A 14935-nucleotide genomic window follows, 5' to 3' on the forward strand; every position below is an offset into this window, starting at 1 on the left:
TCCAGCAGGTCTAAGACCCTAAACATACAGCCAGAGCTACAATGGAATGGTTTAGATCAAAGCATATTTATGTGTTAGAATGGCCCAGTCAAAGTCGAGACCTCAATCCAATTGAGAATCTGTGGCAAGACTTGAACTCTGCTGTTCACAGACGCTCTTCATCCAGTCTGACAGAGCTTGAGCTATTTTGCAAATAATAGTGGGCAAACATGTCACTCTCTAGATGTGCAAAGCTGGTAGTGACATACCCAAAAAGACTTGCAGCTGTAATTGTAGCGAAAGTTGGTTCTACAAAGTATTGACTCAGGGGGGCTAAATAGAAATGCACGCCACACTTTTCACATATTTATTTGTAAAACATTTTGAAAACCAATTTATCATTTCCTTCACAATTATGTGCCACTTTGTGTTGGTCTATCACATAAAATAACAACAGAATACATTTACATTTGGTTGTAACATGACAAAATGTGGAAAATTTCAAGGGGTATGAATACTTTTTCAAGGCATTGTACATGTATTTAATTACCATCTGAGTTTTTTTTTTAAAAACATTTTTTCAAAGCAAATTTTAGTGCCCCCGGCAGGGACAGGTGCAGCCCTGTTGCAAGCCGTCTGTCAGTTTTAATGGAATGAATGAGTGATACTAGCATTTCCAATAATTGTTTAAAAAACTGAGAACACTTTGGAGCATCTACTTTCCAAAAATGGGTAATTTTGGAGGTTCTTGTACTGTCTCGGCATGTTTTAGCACAGAATGTAAGGGAAACTAATATTCTGTGGTTATTAAATTCCATCAAAAGATAGCTCTGTCTCAAAAAAATAAAATAACATGATTTGGGTACAGTAACGCATGATGGAGTAATTGTCAATCAAACTATCACAGCACTGAAAATGCCCTGGTAATGAAGGGGTATATACAGGCTAGTAAATAGAAATCAATTTATATCATGTGTATATACAAATATGTATATATGTCCTGTGGTCTAATGAGACCAAGATAAACTTATTTGGTTCAGATGGTGTCAAGCATGTGTGGCAGCAACCAGGTGAGGACTACAAAGACAAGTGTGTCGGCCTACAGTCAATCATGGTGGTGGGAGTGTCATGGTCTGGGGCTGCATGAGTGCTGCCAGCACTGGGGAACTAGAGTTCATTGAGATAACCATGAATGCCAACATGTACTGTGACATACTGATACTGGGCTGCAGGGCAGAATTCAAACATGATAACGACCCCAAACACATCTCCAAGACAACCACTGCCTTGCTAAAGAAGCTGAGGGTAGAGGTAATGGACTGGCCAAGCATGTCTCATTTTATGTTGTCACTGCAGTCAGGGTTCCTTTAAAGTGGAGCCAACATGCCCATGTGCGGGTGAATTTAGTGGGGTTATCCTGTGCGATACTGAAGCTCTTCCATTTCAGCTGTGTGGTTAATCCGACAAAACCAGTCCATTAACGTTGGGGTTGTGGTAGTTCCCCATATTGCTGGGATGCAGCGACTGGTGGCATTTACTAAATGAATAGCCATAGATTTGTGATATTTGGATTTTGGAAGGGAAGCATGATGTAGCAAATATTGTGCTGGAGTAAAGTCAAGGGTAAAGGTGGTGATTTTAGTTATGTCATCATGTACCACTTTCCAGAATTCCTGTAATTTTGGACAGGACCACCAGATATGTAACAAGGATCCAGGTGCGGATGCGCATCTCCAACACAAAGGGGGGTTAAGGGAGAAAATTTGTGGGGGATTACAGGGATTCTGTACCATCCCGAGAAAAGTTTATACCCCATTTCCTGAGCCATAACATTTACTGACCCTTTGTGCATAAGAGTAAGAATTCTATCCCAGTCTGCTTCTGTAAAGTTGAGGTCAAGTTGTGTCTCCCAAGTCTGACAAACTTTAGTGGTTCTCGGGGTGTATGTGGAGAACAAAAGGGAGTACAAGATAGAGATCATGTGTCGTTGTACCACGTGTCCTGTGCAGCTTCGAATGGATTATGGGAGCGGAACCAATCTGGTGAGTTTCTCGGGTGACTGAAAAAATGCCATAACTGAACGCAAGTCCAGAATGGGAAGGTGGCGTTTTGCATCTTTGCCTGTGGTGCTTCAAAGGATAGAAAGGCCCCCTTTTGTTCAGCGTACACCTGTTCGTAGGGCCATACATCTTTTGGGAATTGACTTGAAAGGCCAGGAGAGAAGTCCGGATTATGTCTGAGGGGAGTAAGTGGACCTGGCTGAGACGAAAGATCATAAGGTTTACATCCTGTGCGGAAAAAATGCATTTGACACAGTTCCCCATAAACGTTTACTGTACAAAATAAGGTCCGTTGGCATGGACCATAGGGTAAGTACATGGATTGAAAACTGGCTACAAGGGCGTGTTCAGAGAATGGTGATAAATGGGGAATACTTGGAATGGTCAGGGGTGGGTAGTGGGGTCCCACAGGGTTCTGTGCTGCGACCAATCCTATTTAATTTTGTTCATAAACGACCTGGAGGATGGGGTAAACAGTTCAATCTCTGCATTTGCGGACGATACTAAGCTAAGCAGGGCAATAACTTCCCCGCAAGATGTGGAAACCTTGCAAGAAGATCTGAACAAATTAATGGGATGGGCAACTACATAGCCAATGAGGTTTAATGTAGAAAAATGTAAAATAATGCATTTGGGTGGCAAAAATATGAAAGCAATCTATACACTAGGGGGACATCTGGAGTATGCTGTCCAGTTATGGGCACCAGTCCTCAGGAGGGATGTACTGGAAATGGAGCGAGTACAAAGAAGGGCAACAAAGCTAATAAAGGGTCTGGAGGATATTAGTTATGAAGAAAGGTTGCGAGCACTGAACTTATTCTCTCTGGAGAAGAGAGGCTTGAGAGAAGATATGATTTCAATTTACAAATACCGTACTGGTGACTCCACAATAGGGATAAAACTTTATTGCAGAAGGGAATTTAACAAGACACGTGGCCACTCATTAAAATTAGAAGAAAAGAGGTTTACCCTTAAACTACATAGAGGGTTCCTTACTGTAAGAGTGGCAAGGATGTGGAATTCCCTTCCACAGGTGGTGGTCACAGTGGGGGAGGCATTGATAGTTTCAAAAAACTATTAGATAAGCACCTGAACGACCGCAACATGCAGTCATATACAAGGTAATACTGACATATAATCACACACATAGGCTGGACTTGTGTCTTTTTTTCAACCTCACCTACTATGTAACTATTTAATGTAGGGATGGGCCTACCAGTGGGTGTGTGTTAAATTCTGTAGGGGTGTGTTGTTTGGGTAGCCAAAGAATCAATCGTAGGGGTACCACAGAGCCTGCTTGTTCTATATAAATCCATGCTTTTATTGTTTGATGGAGATGCCAGTCCACGATTCTGGATAGGTGACGTGCCAAATAATATTTGTAGATGTCAGGCAAACCTATGCCTCCTTTTAGTTTGAGAGTAGGTAGAGTAAGCCTGGTATAGCTTAGTCTAGGATGTTTATGTCCCCAGATAAATAGCGTGCAGGCTCTGTGATACGCTATGAAGAATGCCTTGGGTAGTTGGATAGGTACTGTTTGGAGTACATAAAGGAGGCGGGGGAGTACATTCATTTTTATTATGGGTGCCCATCCAAACCATGAAAATAGCCCCTTATGCAAGGTTTGCAAGTCACTTTGGATTTTTCTTAGTAGGGGCAAATAGTTCAGTGTATAAAGGTCTGATAGGGATGTTGGAAGTTGTATCCCAATGTAGGTTATTGATTGCTTTTGCCACACAAAAGGGAAGCTGGCTTTGCATGTTTTCACCTTGTGTGCTGTTAGCGTCACATTGAGTGCAGAGAATTTAGCAAAGTTAATCTGTATATTAGAGAGGTTCTTGTAATGTGCAAAGTCTGTCAGTAGTGCAAGAATAGAAGTCAGTGAATCAGAAAGGGTCAGTAAAATATCATCTGCAAACACCGCTTTTTTAAAGGTGCGTCCTGCCACCGCGATTCCTTAAATGTTATTGTTTGCTCTAAGGTGATTCAGTAAGGGTTCCAGCATCAGAACAAACAAAAGCAGCGAGAAAGTGCAGCCCTGCCTAGTGCCATTTGAAATAGAGAAGGCATTCGCTAGGTGGCTGTTTACCTAGACTTTAGCTGTCGGAGAGGTGTAAAGTACCAGTAGTTAAGCATATTATGTTTCAAGCCAATGAGTTCCAAGACTGCACGCATGTACTCCCAGGCCACCCTATCGAATGCTTTCTCTGCGTCCAATGACAGGAAAAACCCTCTGCACTTATTCTTGGTTAACCAGTAATGCAGGTTCAAGGCTTTCAGGGTATTATCCCTGACCTCTCTGCTTGGGATAAAGCCAACTTGGTCATTGGTTATGAGCGATGGCATAAGTACTGATAAACGATTGGCCAATATTTTTGCAAAGTATTTTAAGTCAACATTGAGCAAGGATATGGGCCTATAGTTGGTAACCTGGGTTGAATCTTTTCCTTCTTTCAGGATTACTGTTATTTGTGCTTCCAAGTTGCCAAGAAGGCCATTCGGATTGGACGTTAGCGAGTTAAAAGCGGACAAACAAGTCCAGTGAGAACGTTGGCAAAAGTTTTGTAATAGGACTTCGAGAAGCCATCAGGCCCAGGACTCGTTCCTACTTTGAGTTGTTTTAAAGAGAGGGCTAGTTCCTTAGATGTGATAGGGCAGTTAATGTTTTGTTTGTCCTCTCTACAAATAGGATTTGGACTGTATTCTGTTAGAAAGGCCGAGATAAGTTCTTGCCTAGAGATTTGGTCAGTCCTAGAAGGTGAGTTTGGTCTTACGTTATAAAGATTTGCATAGTACTGAACAAATTGGTCAGCTATATAGTCTGTTGAGGCTAGAAGACACCCCTCCTAGGATTTAATATGTTGGATTGTGGTGGCTGCTTTTTTAGATTGTAGGGCTCTCGCTAACATCTTACCGCTTTTGTTTCCTTGCTCATAGAAAATTTTTTTGGATAGGATATATTTACGTCTTAACGTCCATCCTAATTCAGTAAGTACGGTAGTTCTTTTCTGGCAACTAGAAAGTCAGCAGTTAGGGGTATAGCTACTTACAAGGTATTAGTGTGACAGTGCTATCCGCTGTGGTAGTGCATGGTCCGTGTATAGAAATCAAAGATAACTGTGGCCATTAGGTGGACATCATGAGTGTGGAAGGAGACTATGTAGTAGGGGCAGAGTAAAATCAAGATTCAGGGGTAAGTAGGCGGGAGTCCATATAAGTAGGTAAATACAAGAAAGGGGGAAATGTATAACCAATGCACTGGAGACTTTAAATGAGGTGCATAAGGGGAGATGCACCCCCATCCCTAATCTGGATTAAAAAAAAAGGCTTGGGACTTTAAATGAGGCAGTTATTAACACAATTGTAAAAAGTAATTGGCATGTTTATTAATATGGGCAATGAAGACCCATAAAAACAAGTAGGTACATAGAGGATATAATCCTGAGCATGCAAAACACAGCAAATTAGCAAGTTGAAATATAAATACATATAAAATAGAACCATATAAGACAGTATATACCATGTCAGAAACCACATATGCAATAAAGGTAGGTATGGTAACCATAGCAGATGGAAATAAAATATGGTAGTGCCATGTATAGGGTGGAAGCTGCATCCTGTAAATCTCAACGCGTTTTGGCGATAAATCCGACTCATCAGGAGCAGATGCTGCATAGTCTATAAAGAAAAAAAATGTGTATATATATATATATATATATATATATATATATATATATGGAAAATGATGGAAAAACATAGGAAAATTAATAGTCCAATTCAAAAGATTTACATCCCATTAGATGTTCAACCTGAGTGGTACTGGTGTAGGAGTAATCAAAAAAAAAAAAAAAAACTCCAAGCAGTAGCTAGCCAACATGAGCTTACCTGATTGAGAAAAAAAAACGGCTTTGTTAGACTTACCGGTGATGGTATTTCTAAGAGCCTTTCAGGACAACCTTGAAAAGCGCAGCTCCGCCCATTTTTCAGGAAACGTATGCAGTCTTTAAATCACTCCACTTCCACCATGGCTTCAGTTATTGTGTGGTCTCCGACAAACTGGAAAACAAAATTACAGAAAACCACTGAACAACCATGATAGATACTTAAACCGCTTCTAAGATAAAACGGAGGGAAGTAACGGTTGTCCTGAAAGACTCTTAAATATACCGTCACCGGTAAGTCTAACTAAGCCTTTCTCAAATCGCCTTTCAGGACAACCTTGGAGAGCGCAGCTCAGCCCATTTTCCAGGAAAAACATGCAGCCTTTAAATCCCTCCTCTTCCACCATGGCTTCAGTTATTGTGTGGTATCCGACAAACTGGATAACAGCACAGAAAAACACCAAACAACCATGATAGATACTTAAGCCCCTTCTAAGGTAAAGAGGAGGGAAGTAACGGTTGTCCTGAAAGGCTCTTAGAAATACCGTCACCGGTAAGTCTAACTAAGTCTTTCTCAAATCGCCTTTCAGGACAACCTTGGAGCGAATAACTGAGAAACTTACCCTAGGGTGGGACCATTGCTTGCAGTACCTTCCTGCCGAAGGCTTGATCTGCGGCAGGCAGTAGGTCCAACCTATAATGCCAGAGAAATGGCGAGAAGTTGGACCATGTGGCAGCCTTGCGTAATTGTTCAGGTGTAGCACCGGCCCTTTTGGCCCAGGAAACTGCCATTGATCTTGTAGAATGAGATACATCTGAGTTGGGTATTTCTCCCTTAGCTGTGTAGGCCTCAGAGATTGCCCATTTAAGCCACCTGCCCAAAGTGCTTTTGGAAGCCTTTTCCCCTTTACATGAACATGAGAGAGCATTTGATTTTCTAAATTCTTTGGTGACTGTTAGAAAGTGTATCAGGCATCTCCTCACATCCAGTGTGTGGAAAGCTTCTTCTCCTGGATTGGCAGGAGCTGAGGAAAAAGTGGGTAGGACTAATTCCTGTGAACGGTTAAAAGTTGAAGAAACCTTAGGTAGAAAGGCTGGATCTGTTTGAAGGATTGCCCGGTCTGAAAAAACCTTTAGAAAGGATTCTGTGACCGCCTGGGCCTGAAGCTTGCTGACTCTTCTTGACGACGTGATGGCTACCATAAAATTTTTTTAAGAACTACGTTTTTTTAAGAATGCTACCTGTAAGGTTTCAAACGGAGCTCCCGTGAGACCCTGTAAAACAATAGACAAATCCCAACTGGGAAAAACTTTAAGGTCTACCGGCCTATTCCATGCAAGTGCCCTAAAAAATCTCTGGATAGAGTCTTCTCGAAAAAACTGATAGAGCTGCCACCTGGGTCCTCAGGGTGCTGGCTGCCAGCCCCTTCTCCATTCTGTCATGGAGAAATTCTAAGACTGACACAAAATTTTTGACCTGGAGGCCTTTAGAAGTGCATCAGGAATTGAACTTTTTCCAAACCTTCAGGTATATGGCCCGAGTTACCTCCTTCCTAGTGGAGAGTAGGGTCTTTACTAATTTATCAGACAGTCCCTTTTAGGAGGTCTTCTTCAGAAACCAAGCTGTTAGATGTAACCAGTCTGCTTCCGGATGGCTCACGGCCTTCTGTGTTAGCAGGTCCTTTCTGGGCGGCAGCTTCCATGAAGGTTCTGCGGCCAGGTTTAGTAATGCCGCGAACCAGGATCTCTTCGGCCAGAAGCGAGTGACCAGGATCAGTTTAGTATTTTCCTCCCTGAATTTCCTTAGGAACAGCGGTATCAGGAGGATGGGGATGGAAAGCGTAGCACAGCTGATAATGCCATAGGTGGGCGAAAGCATCTATGTCTAAGGCTCGGTCTTTTCGGGGGGGGGGTGAGAAAAACTTCTGTACTTTCAAGTTCTGTTGGCTCGTGAACAGATCTATTTGAGGTTGCCCCCATGCTTCGGAGATCATCAAGAAGACTTCTTGGTTCAGACTCCACTCCACTTCCACTACTCTCCTTCTGCTTAGTAGGTCTGCTAGCAGATTCTGGGATCCCTTTAGATGGACTGCTGACAATGAGGCCATATTTTATTCTACTCAGGTAAGCAGCTGACTGGCCAGCTCCAGGAGTCCTCTGCTCCTGGTTCCCCCTTGTTTCAATACATAGGCTACTGCAGTCATATTGTCCGAGAGAACCTGCAGGTGTTGTCCCCTTACTATTTGTTGAAAGGCTATGAGACAAAAAGGAGGAAAAATAGCCTTTGGTTCCCGCCAATTTGAGGACTTTCGGGCTTCTGCTTTGGACCAGGCCCCCTGAGTGGTTTGGCCAATCAGGTGGGCTCCCCAACCCCAAGAACTCACGTCCGTTGTTAGATGCTTGTCTAGGGGAAAAACTCAGGAGAGGCATCTTGCCAGGTTGGTTGAATTCCACCACCACCAGAGCGCTAGCTTTACATTTGAGGTGACCCTGATCTGTTTTCTAATGACTCCTGGTGCGACCATTTTTGTAAGATATTCTTCTGGAGAGATCTGGAATGTAATCTGGCCCACTGTATGGCTGGGATCAATGCCATGAGAAGTCCTAAAACTGACATGGCTGATCGGACTGAATTTGAGAGATTGGTTTGAATCTATCTCACTGCAGATTGGATCTTCTCCATCTTCTCTTGTGGCAGAAAAACTTTTTGAAACACCGAGTTTATCGTATAGCCCAGGAACTTTGTCTCCTGCGTTGGTTCTAGATTTGATTTTTCTAGATTCAGGAGCCACTCTAAGTTCTTGAGGTGAGCCTGAGACACCTAAAGATTTGTCAAGACCTGTTCTTTGGAGTCTGCGAAAAACAGATTTTTCAGGTACGGAATGACCAAAATCCCTCTTAGCTTCAGAGGCTTCAGGGCTTCTGCCATTATCTTTGTAAAGATCCTGGGGGAGGATGAAAGTCCAAACGGCAGAGCTCCGAATTGGAGATGCCAAACTGAGGTTCCCAGGTTGAGGGCCAGACAGAGAAAGCATTGGGAAGCCTGAGCTATCGGGACATGTAAATAGGCATCCCTTAGATCTAGAGATGCCATGAAACAGTCTGGAGTCGGTAATTTTGTTATTGAATAGATCATATCCATTCGAAAATGTTTGTAACGGATCAATCTGTTCAGGATTTTTAAGTTCAAAATCAACCGATACTTTCCTGAAGGTTTTTCACCAAAAAGATGTGGGCATAGAAACCCCGGCCCTCCTGATGATTGGGACCCTGATAATCACTTCCTGTTGAATCAGATCTTGCAGCAGGTTCATCATTGCAGAAGCTTTTTCTTGGTCCTTTGGAAGAGCTGTGATATAAAATCTGCTCGGGGGGTCTCTGAAAACTCCAGACTGTATCCTTGGAAGATGATGTTTTTCACGTACGGGCTTGTAGTTGTTTTGTCCCACTGTAGTGAAAGGCAGACAATCTTCTCCCCACTGGGGGGGAGATTGTCATTTGTTCTTAGGGGGCTGGTCTGGGGGGGGGGGAATCTGAAGAGAACTCCTCCTCTTCCCTTACCCCTTTGGGAATCCCAGCGGTTCTTCTGCTCTTGATCCCTATTTTTGTTGGGCTGTTGAATAGCACGAAAATTCTTCTTGATCAGTTGTTTCTTTTTGGAAGGGAAAGCCTTTTTCTTGTCGCTGTCCTGTCCAAGACCGTTTCAAGGTCCGGACCAAAAAGAAGATCACCTGAAAAAGGTAGGCCACATAATTTTATCTTGGAAGCTGTGTCACCAGACCATCTTTTTAGCAAGAAAGCCCGTCTGGCCAAGTTTACCAGCACCGACGACCTTGCTGACATCTTTACTTATTCGGCTGATGCATCAGCTGTGTATTTTACTGCCTTCAGGGCAGGCAGGCATGCCTAGGGCAGGCATGTCAGCTGTTTTTGGGGGTCACATGCGGCCCTCTAGCACCTTAGCAAGGTGCTCAGTACTTTAATATAACCTGAATGAGTTCCTGGCAGTTCCCCAATTAATAAAGAGCGACAACCTTTACATAAGAAAGTTAAGGCAATAATCTTGTTGCAATTACTATAATGTTCATTACCAAAGGGCTATAATATTTATTTGAAATTAAAAGGTTGTTACTGTCCATGCGTCATGTCTATTCCCCAACCCACATACTTACCTTACCTGCAGACCCTTACTGCTCCTTGCTCTTCCATGGCCTGGAAAATACCTTGCATTTCAATGAACATGTGACCTGCTCTTCTATCACTCAGCTTGGGTCTAATAAGCAATCATTGGCACGAGCACGATCATATGACCAGGGGGAGTTTGTCATCACCACTCTTGCAGGTCCGTGACACAGCCAGGGCTGTGGCTACAAATCAGGGGATCAAATACAGTCTGACAAGGCCTTAACACCCCCCGAAAATATAAAATTGATATGTAGCGCCCACCTACTTAGGTGTGTGCTAGATTAGATAGTTAGGATTAAAGCTAGGCCAAAATTGCCAGTGTTTTACCCTGTGGTGTAAGCTGGTGAGTTTAATTTGGTCGGGAGGTTAGTTAGAGTAGAGAAAGGTGTGGCCACCGACACTCTGCCTGTGTAATTTCCACCTCTTTCTGTGAAATGTTCTGGAAAGTGGGAGGAATAAAGGAATAGAGTGGTATGTAGTTTTTTGCAGACCCCTCTGGGCCAATCATTGATTTGCTTGGATCATTGATTTGCTTGGGCAGAGGCGGGACTTCTATAAAAGGCAAGGTCACATGCTTTTGGGGGTTGGAGTTTGGAGATCCAGAGAAGAAGGATGTAGAGGCTGGTGCAGCGTGGGTGCTCTCCCCTTCGGGGGAGGGGGAATATGCATGTGGAGAGGAGACTTCAGGAGATTTTATAAGAAGGTTGCTACTACTGACAGATACAAGGACTGGGAGAGGATCCTCTGTGGCATGCATGGATGGTCGCTCGGGAGCACACGTGAGTGTAACCCAGGAGAACAGTGCTTCTAAGAGACTTTAAAGGGGTTAGAGTGCGGGTTCCAGGAGAAAAAGGTATAGAAGTGGGCCCTAAAGAACTAACACCCTGGAGGAATCCAAAAAGTCATCTCTCTGGACTTTATTCAGAGTATTGTCCTTAGAGTTTAAATTGGAAGTGCTGTGCAGTCAGGAAATAGTAACTAACAGGAGGAAGGAAAGATGCATTACACATTTGGAACCAGTGCAAGATGGAAGTTCTTCACAGAGGCTTTACATGTTCTGGATTGAGTGTTGTGTTCTCATTGCATAAATCTTTGGGAGTTATTCAGAGTGACTCTTTAATGCAATACCGCAACGAAAACCAGGAGCGAAATAAAGATTAAAGTTTAAATGTTTATGGACTGCCTGCTGTGTCAATCTTTGAGGGAAAGCGGGTAATGGGAACAGGAAGAACGAACTACCCAGCAGCTCCTACGGGAGTAGTGCGCTTCAGATATTTTCGCTAAAAATTAATACTAGAACACAACATACTTTATACAATTCCTGGTAATTCTAAAAGATAAATCTCTATTGGGTTAATAAAGTGTAGCAAGGTCCCAGACCTCTAAAGGCCTAATGGTGACCTCCAGAGTCAGGGAAAGCTTACATCCTTCTTGGTAGATTGAGTTACAAAGTAATACAGTGGAAGAACTCCAGCCGGATACCACGTCTGTATAGGTAGGAACGCTGTCTCCTATGGCAACAAATCTTGTAACAGTCACTAAGGGTAATTGTACTTAACTATTGGTAACACAGAATAGTTCTTCTCACATGCTACAGTCTCTCACTGTAGGCCTTCACTCACTGAGTTCCTAGTCTCTCAGACCCAATCCCCACTGGATCCCCAGAGCTTTTCCGCTTCCATTACTCAGTATCTTCCTCTAGCGTCATCCCTGCGTCACCCCTGCTGACCCGCTAGGTCCCTGTCTTGGCACTCACTGATGCTCCTCAAGCCTCACCTCTGCTGTCCCGCTGGGTCCCTAGCTTGACACTTACTGAAGTTTTCCCACTTCTTCACCGTCCCTGACTGGTGAGAAGACTGCTTCGGTACTGGCTCCAGCTTACTCACAATGGTCTCCAGTAACAAGTTAGATGGTCTCTTAGTGGCGACAGCTTCCCCTCTACCTCCGACCTCAACTGGTTACCTATCCAGCTGAACCGTTACTCTCGGTTGCACTCCAATCCTGCAGTCCCAACCCTGCGCTGCTTCTTCTGCTTCTGGATAGGCCCTCAGACAGTCTAGCAGCCAGATGTCCCCAGGATGGGCCTCAGCTTCCAGCCTAGCATCCCAGGGCAGCATAACACACATCCACCCAGACAGCCGTCCAGGTGGCACAGAACCCCGATCACCTGACTCCACCCAAATAAATCCAGCATGCCAAGAGACTAAAGACAACCCATCCATTCATAACCTGACCTTGCTAAGCCCTTGTCTATCTATCTCACCAGCATAACGCCACCTAGCGACAGAAGAGACAAGGTGCAGCAAGTGCAGTAAGACTTGGATGAGCACGTTTTGGGGTGGAGGAACTTGACTGGCCTGCTCAGTGTTCTGATCTCAACCTAATAGAACACCTTTGGGATGATTGAAAGTGGAGACTGCAAGCCAGGCCTTCTCGTCCAACATCAGTGCCTGATCTCACAAATGCGCTTCTGGAAGAATGGTCAAACCTTCCCATAGACACACTCCTAAACCTTGTGGACAGCCTTCCCAGAATAGTTGAAGCTGTTATAGCTGCAAAAGGGGGGGCGGCAATGCAATATTGAACCCTACAAAGACTGGGATGCCATTAAAGTTCATATGCATGTAAAGGGAGGCGTCCCAATACTTTTGGTAATATAGTGTACACACACGGAAAAACCCAACACATGATTGCAAATAATGCCATGTTTATTTTTAATTTATCTGCCTGTGTCTACAGAATGCACTAAAGGAAATGGGCAGATTCTTGAAGGTTGCAAGACATTCTGTTCAGTTCTTTCCACACATTATCCTGCAATGAAACAAAAATTGCTTTTAGTTCAAAATCTAATATTCTTTAACAATTTCAAATTTTCAGGCACTTCCTGTTATTGGGTGACAATGCTCTGTCACCATCTCCAAATTGTTCTCCTGCATGGTCACCTTTTCACAAGGAGAATTTTATAATTTACAGATGATGGACTTTTTAGGCATAACACAGTCTTCTAAAAAATTGATATTTATTACAAGTTTAAAATCAAAACAATCCTATAAGTTCCTCATATAATACATTCACAAAAAATAGCCTATGAGCAAGAATAACACAACGCCTATATACAGTATAGTCAAAAAACCTCAAAGGACCAAACTGATCACTCTTGAAAGTTATAGAGCTTGACGAGGTAGCGTGTGATAAAGTGCTCAGTTCTGCTGTTGCGCGTAAAGGAAACGCTTCTTCAGGAGCTATGGCGAATTATTCAATCATAAGTGAGAAAAGGATGAGGCAGAAAGTAGTATTCTCAATGATGGTAAAGATTCACAATAATTTCAAAGGAGCTTAGGGAGGTAGTGCTTCAGGAGCCCTATATAATTTAATCTAGAGGGTAATTCTATACCACTATCAGCAACTAGAAAATAGTCTTTAAGATAGAAAATGTTGCATAGGACTGCTATTAGGATGCTGGTTTGTTCAATGTAGGGAATCCTCCCATTGTATATGTGCCTAGTAGCTCATAAATACCGGTCCCTTGTGCATTAAACTCCTGTCAGGGTCTCCTCTTATAGCAACACCGCACAAGTAGCAAGGGCACCTTGATGCTACCATCATTGAGAATACTACTTTCTGCCTCATCCTTTTCTCACTTAGGATTGAATAATTCGCCATAGCTCCTGAAGAAGCATTTCCTTTATGCGCAACATGTAGAGCAGAACTGAGCACTTTATCACACGCTACTTCGTCAAGCTCTATAACGTTCAAGAGTGATCAGTTTGGTCCTTTGAGGTTTTCTGACTATACTGTGTATAGGCGGTGTGTTATTCGTGCTCATAGGCTATTTTTTGTGAATTAATTACCGTATATACTCGAGTATAAGTCGATCCGACTATAAGTCGAGGCCCTAATTTACCACAAAAAAATGGGAAAAACTTATTGACCCGAGTATAAGACGAGGGTGAGAAATGCACAGCTACTGTAAGTGGAAAAGAGGGTCAACAATGCCCATTTGCAGCCTCACTGTGCCCATTTGCATGCCTCACTGTGCCCATTTGCAGCCATAGGTCCCCCGAACTTCAAATTCAGTAGTTAAGGGTTCCTAGATGCCCCCTAGCTGCAGACAAAATTTGGGGTCTCTGAACCCAAAGGGTCCCGTCGGTTCAGAAAATGTCAAGCACTTTTCTGCAGCAGAGAATGACATTTTCCAAACCGATTTTGGAGCCCTGTATCTCGGGGCCACTTGGTGCTAGGAACTCCAGCTTTGGTTATGTTGTGGTACCAGTTCCACTGGGTTTTCACACCATATTTGGGGTTCCTAGCACCAAGTGGCCCTGAGATACGGGGCCCCAAAGTCGGTTCGGAAAATGAAATTTTTTGCTGCAGAAAAGTGCTTTACTCGAGTATAAGTCGAGGGGGGCACTTTCAGCACAAAAAAAGTGCTGAAAAACTCGACTTATACTCTAGTCTATACGGTATATGAGGAACTTATGTGATTGTTTTGATTTTAAACTCTTAATAAAAATAAATTTTTTATAAGATTGTGTTATGCCTAAAAAGTCCATCATCTGTAAATGATAAAATTCTCCAATTCAAAATATTGGGACGTGGCAAATTTTAACCTAGTACCGTATCCACAGTGCCACTCTGTGGAGATACGAATTCTCAATTAATTTTACACCTTTTCACATGGGCTTCTGATGGAGACTAGCCATTTCAGAATACATTACACAACATGGTCCACTTATCAAGAAACCCACCCTGGGAAATACAGCCAATGCTGCATACAGCCATCACAGCATGTGTACACAGAAGTGGATGTGAACAGACTGCAGGAAGAGT

Source organism: Aquarana catesbeiana, linkage group LG06 (genome assembly GCF_042186555.1).
Source record: "Aquarana catesbeiana isolate 2022-GZ linkage group LG06, ASM4218655v1, whole genome shotgun sequence".
In the NCBI taxonomy this organism is placed as follows: Eukaryota; Metazoa; Chordata; class Amphibia; order Anura; family Ranidae; genus Aquarana; species Aquarana catesbeiana.